We start from the raw sequence: 13,493 nt of genomic DNA, 5'->3' as shown, positions 1-13,493 counted from the left end.
TTTCTTCTCTCTCTTTTTTTTTTTTTTTTTTTTTTTGCGGTACGCGGGCCTCTCACTGTTGTGGCCTCTCCCGTTGCGGAGCACAGGCTCCGGACGCGCAGGCTCAGCGGCCATGGCTCACGGGCCCAGCCGCTCCGTGGCATGTGGGATCTTCCCGGACCGGGGCACGAACCCGTGTCCCCTGCATCGGCAGGCGGACTCCCAACCACTGCGCCACCAGGGAAGCCTTATATTTCTTCTCTTTTAATAGCCTGTTCCTTTTTGGGCTATTTTTATTTTGGAGTATTGGGGGTTTTTCTTATGGAAGCAGAAGAGCTCTTTACATATTGTTGATAATAATTCTTTGTCACAGAGTTGCAAAATCTTTTTTCCAGTTTTCTCTTGCCTTTAGATCATACTTTTTTTGAAGCTCATTTGGGAGAATAGTCATGATAGGAAGAACATTCCAAAAGGAAATAGTAATGAGAAATTTGCCCTCTTAGATATAAAATGTATTATAAAGCTACCATCCTTAAAGTATTGTGGAACTGGCACAGGAACACACAGAAAGGTCACTGGATACAACTCAGAAACAGATCCAAGAATATATGAGTTCGGTAGGTGATGGTGGTGTGTGGATAGCTGGCTATTACAAAAATTATATTCGATTTCTTTCCCACTCCGGAATTCAAATGAATTCCAGATGGATTAAAAATGTAAAAAAATCTTAAAAAAACAAAATTAATCCTCTTGTGTGGGCAGTAACCAGGGGAAAAAAATGCGCTTTGCCTACCTAAAAAAACCCCCAAAAACATTTTGCAACAAATACCCGAAAGGAAGTGTGCGAGTTAACCACGTGGAGGTAAAGAGAGGCTCGGAAGGGCACTCCAGGCTCAGGGAACCCGTTCGTGCAAAGGTCTGGAGGCTGAAAGACGGCAGCATGCCCACTCCAAAGAGCGGGTCAGAAATCGAACTTAGGGAGCACAAAACGGATCCGGGGCTGAGTCCAGGTCCGCCCCCACAGGCCTTCTTAATTGTAAAATAGCACTTTTCCCATATATGGTACTTAATGTCTGTTCTGGTAGAATGACATGGGTCAGGGAAAACAGCTCGCGGGGCGGGGTGTCAGAAACCCGGACTTCCCCAGTCTGCTCCCGCCTGGCCTCGCCCTGGGTCAGGCAATGCGCCAAAATCCCGGCCGGGAGGCCTCTGAGAGTCTAATCCTCCTGATTGGACTCTCTCTGTGTCAATCCTCCTCCTGGAACCTGGTTGTTTGTTGGGCCCGCCCTAGGGGGCGGGGCTCCCGCCTAGGAAGCGCGGGGGAAGGTGGAGAGGGTGGAGGTGGGGGCGAATGGGGAGAATGAATTCCCACCCCTCTGTTCCCATAGGCTCCGCCCGCTGCCTTCCCACAGGTCAATATGTCTGTCCATCATGACCAGAAGCGGGCTGGAGTGGGTGAGACAACTCGGGAGGCGGATTCATCCCGCCAGGCTCCGCCCCGCAGCCGGCGCCCCGCTCGGAATGGGCCCGCGCGGAGAGGGCGGGGCGGGAAGGAGGCGAGGAGCAGAGCAGGGTGCGGTGAGGCGCGCATATCACCGCGGTTCCTGAGCAGGGTACCGAAGGCTGAGCGAGGCTGACCTGCTGCAGCTCCCGCCTCAGGCGCTCGTCCCATCCCGTAGTCGCCCGAGCGCTCGAGAAAGACCTCTCGGGAGAAGCAGCGCTTGTTCCCCGGGGCAGATCCAGGTTCAGGTGAGCGAGCCCCACCGGCGGGTCCCGCCCCAAGCAGGCGGGCGGCTACGGGACGCGCGGCGTCTGGGGCAAGCGGGCCGATGTGTGGTTCTTGGCCTCCGCGCAGCCGGCGACCGGCGCGGGCGGGCGCGAAAGCTGCGGGGCCGGTCCGGGGCACCGCATCCTTCGCTCCGGGAGGGTCTCCGGGACCTCTGCGCGGACGCTCCGGGAAGGCGCCGTTGGAAGCGAGGCCTCGTGGAGCAGAGGAAGGCTTCGGGGCCGAGCGCTCCCCGGAAACCCTCCGTTCCACCCGCCCCCTCCCGCTGGCGCACTCCGCCAGCCGGGCACCCGGGAGCCTCGACCTCCCCCTGCTGTCGGGGCAGGCGCCCCGCCCTCGCCTCGCCCAGTGCCCAAGTTGGGCAAACTTTTTAACCCCTTCTGGGGAGCCTCTGTCCCTTGGACCCAGCCGCACGGGTGAGGGTAAGGTGGGAGGCTCGGGGCGGGGGTTCCTTTGGAAGTTGCCGGGCGTTTTCGAAACGGAGGTAACGGGTAGGCGGGGACCGTTTGGCAACTGTCAGGGCGTCTTCCTGAGTCAGAATCGGAGAATCCTGCTGCAGACATTGCGCTCTGCTGTTTCACCCCTCCGCTCCAGACTTCCTCATTCGGCCGGCTGCGATCGGCTGGGCGGAGGAGGGGAACCGGGAGAGGTGCGGGTGGGTGCATGGGAAGGGGTACCCGGCGGAGACCGCGGCTCGAGGCAGGAAAGACTCCCCTCCTCCCCCACAGATCCTCATCCGTTGACTTTTGACTTCTGCTCCCCGGGAGAGGAAGGCCCGCACCAATGTCCGCGGGCCGGCGCGCACCTGATTCCAGCGCACCTGCGGGCCGCCCCAGCAGGGCGGGGGCGGGGAGAGCTGGGCCCTGCTCCTCTAGGATCCGGCCTGGGCTATTGCATCGTTCCCGTTTGGGCCAGATCCGGGGTTTTCTACTTACCTCCCACCCCCACCCCGCCCCATTTGTCCCTGTGCAGGGTCCTCACCCCATGCTATCCTCGGGCCACGCCGAGGGCGGGACTGCATCCCCCCCATCGCATGCCTCCCGAGAACCCCGGTGTCTCAAACAGGCCAGGTACCCTCCTGGACCAGGTTGTCGGCTGTCTTGAGGCGGGGGCAGGGCGAGCGTCGGGGCTGCTGTCTGCGGCCCCACCCAGCCGGTGTGGGGAGAAGGTTCCCGGGAAGTCCCAGGTCCTGGGGACGGGCGGTTCTCTCCGCTGGGCACTTGAGAGGCCCAGTCGCTTCTCGGTTCAGTGCACCCTTTCCTGGGTTTAACAGGATCGCAAAGTAACGAGTAACTGTCGAAGGGGAAGAGCCTTAGCGCCTTCCTGCAACACTGTGGCCATTTCTGACTATCTGAGACTGTAACCTCACCGGGTGCTTTATTCCCTTTTTGGTAGGGAGGGAGGCTGCCTTAAGGCCTATTTAGACAGTCACTTGATTAATATTAGTCAATCTACGTACAAGGCTGCTAGGGGTGGGGGGCGGGTACACAGATGTGTAACTGAGCAAATATTTAACTGGCTTCTCTGTGCCAGGGACTCTGCCAGGTGGTAGGGGGGTGAGGTTGAGCAAGACCTGGCCCCTGCCCTGGGGCATCTAGGGGAGAGCTGAAACAAATCTTCAGATGACTCTAATGTGAGGCAGAGATGACAGAGACTCTAGAAGGGTGCTGTGAGTCATGGGGATTGGGAGAAGGGAGCCAGCCTATCCGTGGGGGAACCCAGAGGCCTCTGCCCAGGGGCAGTTGACAGTCCTCAGGGGGAAATAGTGGCCCAGTGACTGAAATACAAAAGCAGCCTGTGATGAGTGTCCCAAGCAGGCCGCAGACAAAGGACTCGAGGAATTCTGAGAGGGGGCCACTACTGTCTGGGATGAGGAGGGAAGCCGCCCCCAGGAAGGAGGACGTTGCAGGTTTGGCAAACCAGGCAAGCATTCAGTGTCGGGAAAGTGAGGACTCATTTAGTGGATAATTGAGGGGTAATTAAAAACATCAAGAGATTGCTCCATGTAATTTGAGAGCCGCTGTGCCCCCAGATGGCTGCAGGGTGACACTGAAAAGCTCTACTCTTCACATTCAGCAAGTCCCGGCAGTGCCCGTGGGCAGATCCAGGTGCTGGGATTGGCAGGCTCTGTTTGGGGAAGGGCAGCCCAAGAGGTGCATTCTGTGGGGCTCCTAGTCTGAAGGGCATTTGAGGGTAGAGGAAAGAGAGGGGCAGGGCTTTCTGGTTTTTATTTTTTATTATTTTTTTATTTTTATTTATTTATTTTTTTGTGGTACGCGGGCCTCTCACCGTTGTGGCCTCTCCCGCAGCGGAGCACAGGCTCCGGACGCGCAGGCTCAGCGACCATGGCTCACGGGCCCAGCCGCTCCGCGGTTTGTGGGATCTTCCCGGACCGGGGCACGAACCTGTTTCCCCTGCATCGGCAGGCGGACCCCCAACCACTGCGCCACCAGGGAAGCCCTATTTTTTATTTTTAAACTTTTTAACCTAAGGGGTTGGAGATGGGACAACTTCCCTCTTACAGGATGAAGGACGCATGTTAATCACAGCCTGCCTCTTGCCCGTTTTTGCTCCAGAAAAAAACAAAACAAGGATCTGTTGAGGGCTTTTTAAAGGGAGAAAAGCGCACTCAAAAATGCTGCATTGTTGTGTTGCCTGGTGGAGGGTATTGCTAGAAGCCAGGCTAGCTGTGCTTTCTTCACTTCCTCTTCCAGCTAATCCTTCCATAAAGTACTTAAGACAGCCTTTACCAGCTTGACATCTTTATTTCAAAGGGAGAGGAGGGCTTGGCTGTTGTTTTCCTGTGAGCCTGGCCCTACCCTTCTCTTGGAGGGGGAGAAAGAGAAACCCAAGGCAAAGGGAAAAAAGAAAAAAAAAAAATCCGTGCCTTGACAGCTTCCTCCCAAGCATCATGTTCCAAAAATATTTAGAATAACAAAATCTGTGTGTCTTCTTAATTAAACAAACGTCCTAATTTGCTGAGCATAATACAGCATCTCTGCCCGCAGGGGCAGGAAGCGCATTTTCCCTTTGTGCAGCCTCAGAGAGTCACTGCCTCTCGGCTTTAACCCTTGGTGTGCTGAGCCCCTGGGCTTAAGCCCTCTGGTGACAATGGCGTGGAACCCCGGCTGCCCCCTGGGAAGCGGTGAGCCTGTGACTTATGGAATCCCGTTCTTGAGAGCTGGGAAGAGTGGGGTCGTGAGCTTTGGCACTAGGCAGAGTTCAGCTCCCGACGCTGCCACTTTATGACTGTAGGCAAGTCATGTCGCCTCCCTGAGCCTCAGTGTCCTCATCTGTAATATGGGAATCATGGTGCTTCTCCTGCAGGGTTAGATGTAAGAACTAAAAGAAATAAAGGATATAAAGGGCCTGATATATAGTGACTATGTACGTTTTTAACTTAACTCCTGGGGTGTCCGGTGAGGAAACGGGAGGCGGGGTAGATGGATTTCCCGGCTTTTAGCGCAGTGCTGTTTGTACTTCTAAAAATGGTGCGCTTGTGTGTGTGCAGTGCTCATTGACCACAAAGCCCGAGTGGTGAAAACACAGGTGCTTCCGGGTCCCATCTGCTGATGCTTTTGGATGCTCTTGGTGATGAGCTTGTGCTCACTAGCCTTGTTGCAGGGCCCTGGCCCAGGCAGAAGGTACACAAACTCACTGCGATTTTAGTTCTCAAACACGGTTTCCGTGATCTAGGAGAGAGCCAAGGGGTGACATGCAAAGAGCACTGGACTTAGTGTCTGGAGGCCTGGCTTCTGGCTCTGGCTCCGGTTGGGGGAACATTTGATTTTGGTAGGAGGTGCCGTATCGCTCCGTAAAGGCATCATACCAGTTTATGTGTCCACCAATTATACCTGAAACATGCACTTTAATTTCTCCAAGATTAATTTTAATTTCTCCAAGATGCCCCAGTTTCTTAGGCACTCTCATGCCCTGTTGGTGGGAGTCTAAGTTGTAACAACTCTCTTTTGAGGAGGTAGTTTGGCAATATTTGTCAAAGCATTGTCTTTCTGACTGATTTCTAGGAACTCACCCGGCAGAGAAACTCAAACGTGCAAAAGGAAATGTCCGAGGACATTCTTCGCAGCATCGTCATAGAAAAAGACAGGAAACAAGCTAACTGTCCATTAAGAGGGTCAAATAAATCATGGCACAGCTGTACAGCGGGAATCCTTGCAGCCCTTGAAAAAATGAGGCTGACCTATAGGTACCGATAGGCCATACTCTTCAAGATACATTGTAAGTGGATAAAACTAGAAGCAAAGTAGGATATGTGTTGCTCCCTTTTGGGTGAAACAGGGTGTGTCGCCTGGGCTCTATGCACGGAAAGCTACAGAAACCCGGGTAATAGTGGTTGTCTCTAGATAGGGCCCAGGAAGCCGGAGTCCGGGGTGAGCGTTACTTTTTTCACTAAATGCCTTTTCACATGCGTTGCCCTTAAATAGTCAAAAATTCAAAATTTTCTTAGTTTTATTATCTATACAAATAAGTGGTCGGCTGGCCAGTCTCAGAGGTCTCCGCTTTAAAATGCATTTTGCTCAGGATTCCAGATTGCACACTGAGTGCCTATTGTATGCAGGGAGGGAGGAAGGGTCTTAAAAATGGGCTGAATTGCTCTGTGGTTGGACCATTTTCGGGCCTGTTTTCTTCTCCATGATGTCATATTATCACCAGAGTAACCCCTTTAGACAAATGTCTACTCTGATCCACTCCCTCGTGTTCTGGAAGATGGTAGATGATTGCTTTTTCTCTGCAGTATGAGAAAAGGAAGCCTGCAAGATGTGTCTGGAAAGTATTTCAGGATGCCCCTTTGCCAGCTTTCCCACAATCCCCCTGGCTCCAAACGGTCCTCTTGTCCTTGCCTGGGGAGACCACCCTGACCAGAAGACCAGACCTTTATTCTCTTGGGTCCTCCTCATTTGGAAACTTGGGGTCATTGCAACCCACCCCGTCTCCGGTTGTCCCTCACACATCTGGCCTGTGGTTTTTATGTATTAATAACATTGGAAAAGCCCAAATTCTTGAGAAGATGTGATCAGAGGGGTGTTTTGAATTGGAGGGCCCCGATCCCCCTCTCAAGGAGGACTGCCTTAGTCTTGCATGATGTGGGCCCCCGAGAAGACGTAGGCTCTGCTCACCACCGAGTTGGTGCTTTCAGCCGGTGGAAGACCCCTTCAGGGTCTCGGGCAGGGCTGTGTCCCTCCCAGGCAGCCTGTAGGCCTCCTGGAAAGTGGCGTGAGTCACACAGGAGCACCCAGAATGAGCCTGCGTCTAAAATGGGCCTGCCAGCCCGTGGGCGGGCGGTTTGAAGTCTGGATGCCAGCCTGTATCTGCCCCCTCTGCCCGCACCTGCCCCTCAGGCTTTGAGGGGCACCAGATATTTGGGGAGCTGCCCCCTCGCGTCTGATGTGGGTCTCTTTAAAAAGTAACTGAGGCAGGCAGGCTGCAGTTGGACTTTCTCAGGCCCCCATTCTGCCGACTGGTTTCTCCAGCCTGAGGTGATTCAGCACCCAGGATGGGACACAGCACACCCGGGCCTGGGCAGGTGGGCCCAGAGAAGGCTCCTGGCCGACCTTTGGCTGAGGGCGAGGCCGTGTAGGGAGTTTCTTTGCAGCCTGACTCTCAGGTTCTCACCGTGGTGTCTTCAGCAGCTGTCTTCGTCTCTAGCCTGGGTGCGGAAGCCTCCCGCTGTGGCTGGAGGGAACCTTGCAGGGCCTTCTGGAAGTTGCCACTGAAGGGTATGGCTTCCTGCCTGGGCAGGTTGGGCTGTGGCCTGCAGGGAAGTCGAAGGTGCAACCGACCTTCCCCCCGCCTGCAGGTCACTTCCTTGGGGCCTCTCAGAGGTCCTTGGTCCTTATGGTCCTTACCGTGTTGCCCAGAGGACCAGGGGTCCTCCAGGGGAGGTCCCTCTCTCACCTCCATGGATGTTATTTTAGGAACTTCCATCTCAGGTTTTCTTTTCCTTTCATTTAACTCTAATCCTGAATGATGCCCCGCTTAAAAGGAAAATCAACAGCGACAGGACAGTCCTCCCTACTGAATTTGCTTAGGATTATAGAATGTCTGAGCTGGAAGGGGTCTTAGGGATAGTGTAATTTTTGCCGCCTCCCCCCGCAGTTAGAGGAGTGAGTCGCCCAAGCTCATTCTGTGAGTTGGTAGAAGAACGCCCTGGCCCCTGGTTTCCCTTAACCCCAGTGCCTTTCTCTCAAAATCACGTGGCCTCGCTTAAAAGTGGTTTTGAGCTGTTATCATGCCTTTCCTCAACTTTATGCACTGTTTAGCCCAGCAACACGTACTTAGCTCCTTTAATCTTCCCTCAAGAGTCTGTTTTTCCACACCCTTAATCTTTTTCTTTTGGGGGGTGGGGGGGAGGGGCCCAAGGGTTAAGAAATGGGGTGGGAAGTGTTTCGGGTTTCTCTGAACTTCTTCCAGTTGGACAGTTCCACTTGGGCTGGAAGTTCCTGCAGCTCAAAAATCAATATTTCACATGGGGCAGCGCCAGGCAGCGAGCGGGTGGGCCACTCAGAGAACCACACCAGCTCTCCACGGTCCTTCAGCCAGTCCTGGTTTCTAGTAATTTTAGACGTCACTTAACGTCTTGGGTGATCGCTGTGTTGTATCTTTGATACAAAACCCACGTAGAGGGAACCAAACCAGAGCTTTGGGATCTGGTGGAGCTAGGACCAGACCCTTGCCTTTCCTCCCACTGCTAGGCTGGAGCCTCAGTTTCCTCATCTACCACATGGAGATGTCGCTTTTGTAGGCTTGTTGTAATTTATATATAAACATACGCCAAGTGGGCCAGTTCTTTTCCTCCTCCTCTTCCTCCCTTTTGCAGGTCGTCGCCAACATCCTCTGTCCTCCGGTGTTTGGAGATGTATGTTCAGGTTTTAAAGATTCTGAATTTGCGCAACAAGCCCGTCCCTCGATAACGTGGTGCGGAGGGATGACTGAGGAACCTGCGAAAGTTTCCCTGGGCTTGGAGGCTGAGGTTTTCCAGGCCTGCAGCCTTTGCATTCTTCTCCCCAGACCGTACAGTTCAACTGGTGACTGATCTGAGTCGGTTTAAGCATTTTAAAAAAGCGATTATAAAGCTGCCAGGGCACCTTTTTTTTGAGTTGTCTATGTTCAAAAGCCGCCACATTTCCTGTGTTTTGCATTAAGTCACAGGGCTGGAGAAGGCAGCTTCCTGTCTGATAAACATAAAGACGAGGCATTTGGAACCATTTGGGTGACTTAATCTAACTGGGCTGGAATGGGGGAGAAGGTTTTAGACCCCACTGAACTGAGAGGTCAGAGGTGGGGTCTTCTTTCATCTCTCCATCCCCAGTTTCTCGCCAGCGCCGGGCATGGACTTGACCTCTCGTCCTTGTTGCACGAGTGGAGTTCAGGTCTCACTGGTACCTGTGCCTGTAAGCCTGGGGACGCGGGGGGCCAGGCAGCCAGAGCTCTAGATTGCCGTTTAGTGATCTCTCCATTTCATAAAAGGCGGATGCTCGGTACTTGTCTGGAAGTCTCTGGGATAAGAAAGTTGGTGGCAGGGAGCTTTTTTAAGTTTTAAAGTTTTAAAGTTTTAAAGTTTTTGTCTGTTTTTTAATATTGAAGAGCCAACTGTTGGGTATTGATCCCAAATTTCTTGGCCAAGTCAGTCGTCAGAGATGCCTTGGGCTCCTGCTGTGTGGCCTGCCCTGTGCTGGGCCTGCTGGGGCTTCAGTGGGGACAAGGGCAGAGAGCCCATCCCTGGCCTCAGGAGCCCTACCCTTTATTAGGGAGTTGGGACACTGGGACGGAGACTTGGGACGTGAGGCAGCCCGTGCCACCCTGAGTGAGCAGGGATTTCTGGGCATCTCGAGCCAGCTTCCTGGAGGCTAGGATCATCTGGGAGGAGGAGGGAAGATGAGGAAGGTGGGCAAGGAAGGAAGGAAGAGGCTCTGGTGGAGGGACGCTGGCCTGGTAATCAGGATATCTAGGTTGAAGTCCCAGCCCTGCCCGTAATAGTAATAACAATAAGAGATAAATTTTATTGAGCACTTGCTAGGTGCCAGGTGCTGTGCTAGTGCTTTTACATGAATTCTCTCATTCAGTTCATTCCCAGGAGGTAGGAAGTTGATCCCCATTTTACAGATGAGACTGAGCAGGGATTCAGACTCAGGCGCCCTGACCCCTGTGTGTCCCTACAGATGCCCTTCCCTCCTGGGCTTGCCTGTTCTCACTTGGCAGTGAAGGGTCGGACTGGTCCCTGAGTCCTCCTTCCTCGCCAGTGGCCGAGAATTAATGAAAAGAGTAGGGCTTTGGGCCGGGGCAGGATGGGGCACCTCACCCCTAGTGCAGTTAGCTGTTTGGAGCGAGGTTGCCAGTTCGATAGTGTTGCCTTGGCTACTGACTTCACCTTTAACCTCAACCGACCATTTTTCAAATGTGTGTGTGTTTTGTCCTAAGGGAGGGCAGCGTAAATCCCGGCTGCCGTGCCTGCCTGCTGTTGGCGGGGACCTGGCTAGTCCTCACTGGGAGCCAGCCAGCCAGAGGGCCCGCCACCATCTCCATAGTGGGCTCTTCTTGACATCAGCCCACTTGCAGACTTGCATTCCTTCCTGCTTCCTTTGTCCATCTGTCTATCATCATTCAGTAACCACTCCTCAGAGCTTTACAGTGTATGCTGGGTGCTTGCCTGGGTGCTGGGAATAAGGAGGGGAAGGAATCAGGGGCCCTTGTTTCCAGGAGCTGTTGGTGTCCCACCAGAGTGCTGGGGGCCCAGGGGGATCTGAGAAGGCTTCCTGGAGGAGGTAGCATCTGAGCTGATTGCAAGGTAGGGATGTGGCACAGCGCATCCAGGGAACAGGGCTGGGACCTTGTTCATTCACTCAGACTTCGGTGGAGCTTTGTAAGCGTGATGCAGGTGGCCAAGGCCCTCTGAGTCACCCTGGGCTAGTAAAAGATTTCTTCTCCTTAGTGGCTCCAGGCCCCGGCCCCATCTCAAAGCCCCTTAAGCAGCCCAAATGGCCCATTAAGGTCTGCTTCCCTGTGCCATTTCCTGGGCAATGTGGCGGTCCGGGATTCCACTCCCAGGCCCTTAACCTCTGGGTGGCTGCTGGGAATTCTGCCTGTGCCCTCTGGTTATGTGGTCAGCAAGGACACTGTTCCCAGCTGAAGGATTTGGGATGACATTTTTCATGGAGTGTTGAGAGAGACAATTGTTCCTGGAATAGGTTCCCTTTTTCTTTTTTTAATTAATTAATTTTTTATTTTATTTTATTTATTTTTGGCTGCGTTGGGTCTTCGTTGTGTGCGGGCTTTCTCTAGTTGTGGCGAGCGGGGCTACTCTTCGTTGCAATGTGCAGTCTTCTCATTGCTGTGGCTTCTCTTGTGGAGCACGGGCTCTAGGAGCACGGGCTTCAGTAGTTGTGGCATGTGGGCTTCAGTAGTTGTGGCACGCGGGCTCCAGAGCGCAGGCTCAGTAGTCGTGGTGCACGGGCTTAGTTGCTCTGCAGCATGTGGGATCTTCCCGGACCAGGGCTTGAACTCGTGTCCCCTGCATTGGCAGGCGGATTCTTAACCACTGTGCCACCAGGGAAGCCCCTCGTTTCCCTTTTTAAAGTAAAAGAAAAGCGAGGAGGGGAGGTTTGTTTATAGCACAAATGATATAATAACAAACCTGGCAAGAAGCAAATTTGCCCCTCACTCCATCCACTGTTTGCATTTTTCTGGGTTTCCTGTCCATATACTTGCATATTTTACAAAATTAAATGCTAAAATTAAATTAGATACTGTCGTGTGTTGTGACTACTCAGTGCTGTAATATAAAGTTTCCTATGTTGCAGCAGTCTCCACAGTTATTATTTTAATGGCTATGTTATGGTCCACGGTGGGAAAGAACCATTATTGACTTTGCCAGAAAGTTCCATGGGTTTTATTGAGTCTTTTGGAAATTCATTAATGCGGCAAATACAGAAACTGTTGGGTGGTTAGGGTGTAGATGAATGAGACATCCCAGATCCTGCCCTCAGGGGGCTCACAGTCTATACCCAGGGAAGAATCACTTCACTTGGGTGTCGTTGGTTGTGATGGTGGTGAGCCCTGGAGAAAGTGGCAGCTTAGATGCCCTGGTAGAGTTGATGGAAAACAGGTAAAACCACTTTGTCATCAGTGGTGAGAAAGCGCAGGAACGTGGACCTGGGAGATCTTTCTGGGCTCATTGGAGGAAGATCTTTATGCCCTCCCTCCTCGAGTGGTTGGTTCACGCAGGTCTGGACCAGAAAACGCCTGGGGTGGGGTGGCGGTGGGCGGTAGTGAGGGACAGCGGCTCCGAGGGACCATGTCAGTGGGGGGGGGTTCTGGCCCTCTGAGGGAGGCCCCTTGGTGACCACGGTGGGAGGCGGCCAAGGGTGGGGACATCTGAGAACCGTCCAAAGCCAGGCAGGCCACTTGGGCTGTGCTGTGGCTCCTGCCTCTGGGGAAGGAACCAACTGTGGCAACAAGTTGCAACAGCGTAGTTTTGTTGTAAAGAGGAAGTTGCAGAATCTTAGTGGCTGCTTTTAAGCAGACAGACCTTTACAACAGTAAAGGAGTTTTGGGGGGCGGGGCTGGGTGTGAGGGGAGAAGGCGGGTGGTCAAGGGCCTAGAAACTGCTACAGTGTCTTTGTTCTGGTGTTTTCTTTCGTTCCAGATTAATGGCTTCCTTGCCAAGGCTTCTTGCCTCTTTCCAGCTGCCCACTGCCCCTGTCCCCCAGCCCCAGCTTCTGGCTCAAGGGAGCCTGGCCTGAATGCTGCAGTCTTCCTAGAGCGCAGGAGAGAAGCCAGCCCCATCCCCGTACCCACACCCCGAGGGAGTGAGGGGGGATGAGAGGGCCAGGGCAGGCCGTGGTCACTGGGACACCTCCGTGGTGCTGTCTGTTTCAGGTTTTGCCGACCTCATCGGGTCCCCTCTCCAGGCTGCAGTGGCGTTTTGGATCAGTACCAGGTCCGCAGGGTTGAGGTTTGAGTAGGAGAGCTCTGTCGTCCTCAGTGTGCTCCCCTCTCCATCAAATACACACTCAGAAAACCAAAAACAAACCCTAAACCTCACCTAACCTTATTTTTTACATATTGACTTTAAATTAGTAATGAGAATAAACCATTAGCTGGGGATTTCAGCACTTAGATCATAATGTTCCCTGGTGGTCAAGGTGAGGTCCAGTGTGTATCTTTTTTTTTTTTTTTTTTGCGGTACGTGGGCCTCTCGCTGTTGTGGCCTCTCCCGTTGCGGAGCACAGGCTCCGGACGCGCAGGCTCAGCGGCCATGGCTCACGGGCCCAGCCGCTCCACGGCATGTGGGATCTTCCCGGACCGGGGCACGAACCTGCGTCCCCTGCATCGGCAGGCGGACTCTCAACCACTGCGCCACCAGGGAAGCCCTTTTTTTTTTTTTTTGGTGGTACGCGGGCCTCTCGCTGTCGTGGCCTCTCCTGTTGCGGAGCACAGGCTCTGGACGCGCGTGCTCAGCGGCCATGGCTCACGGGCCCAGCTGCTCCGCGGCATGTGGGATCTTCCCGGACCGGGGCATGAACCCATGTCCCCTCCATCAGCAGGCGGACTCTCAACCACTGCGCCACCAGGGAAGCCCCAGTGTGTATCTTTTTTAAATCTCCTGTCACCTTATTTACACTACTGTTTGGCGGTGATGATAGACTAGAGATTATCTTTGAATTTATACGATTTAAAATTATTTACCAGCTTTTATATTGGAGGAGGA

General features: G+C 53.6%; 1 protein-coding gene across 2 annotated transcripts in view; it reads left to right on the top strand.

Moving 5' to 3' along the window:
- Positions 1–1,512: 1,512 nt before the first annotated feature.
- The window catches only part of MYH9 (myosin heavy chain 9), a 93,374-nt gene continuing 81,393 nt past the window's right edge, over positions 1,513–13,493 (top strand). The window contains exon 1 of one of the 2 annotated variants that reach the window (XM_067697928.1): positions 1,513–1,728. The gene's annotated coding sequence lies outside the window, so the exon portion shown is untranslated. Of the gene's footprint in view, positions 1,729–2,165; positions 2,188–13,493 lie in introns of those variants that run through there. The other variant, XM_067697927.1, reaches the window with a different exon arrangement.

Source organism: Pseudorca crassidens, chromosome 11, assembly GCF_039906515.1.
Source record: "Pseudorca crassidens isolate mPseCra1 chromosome 11, mPseCra1.hap1, whole genome shotgun sequence".
NCBI classification, from domain to species: domain Eukaryota; kingdom Metazoa; phylum Chordata; class Mammalia; order Artiodactyla; family Delphinidae; genus Pseudorca; species Pseudorca crassidens.
The sequence above is the reverse complement of the archived record's forward strand: the minus strand, read 5'-3'. Positions and strand labels throughout refer to the sequence as shown.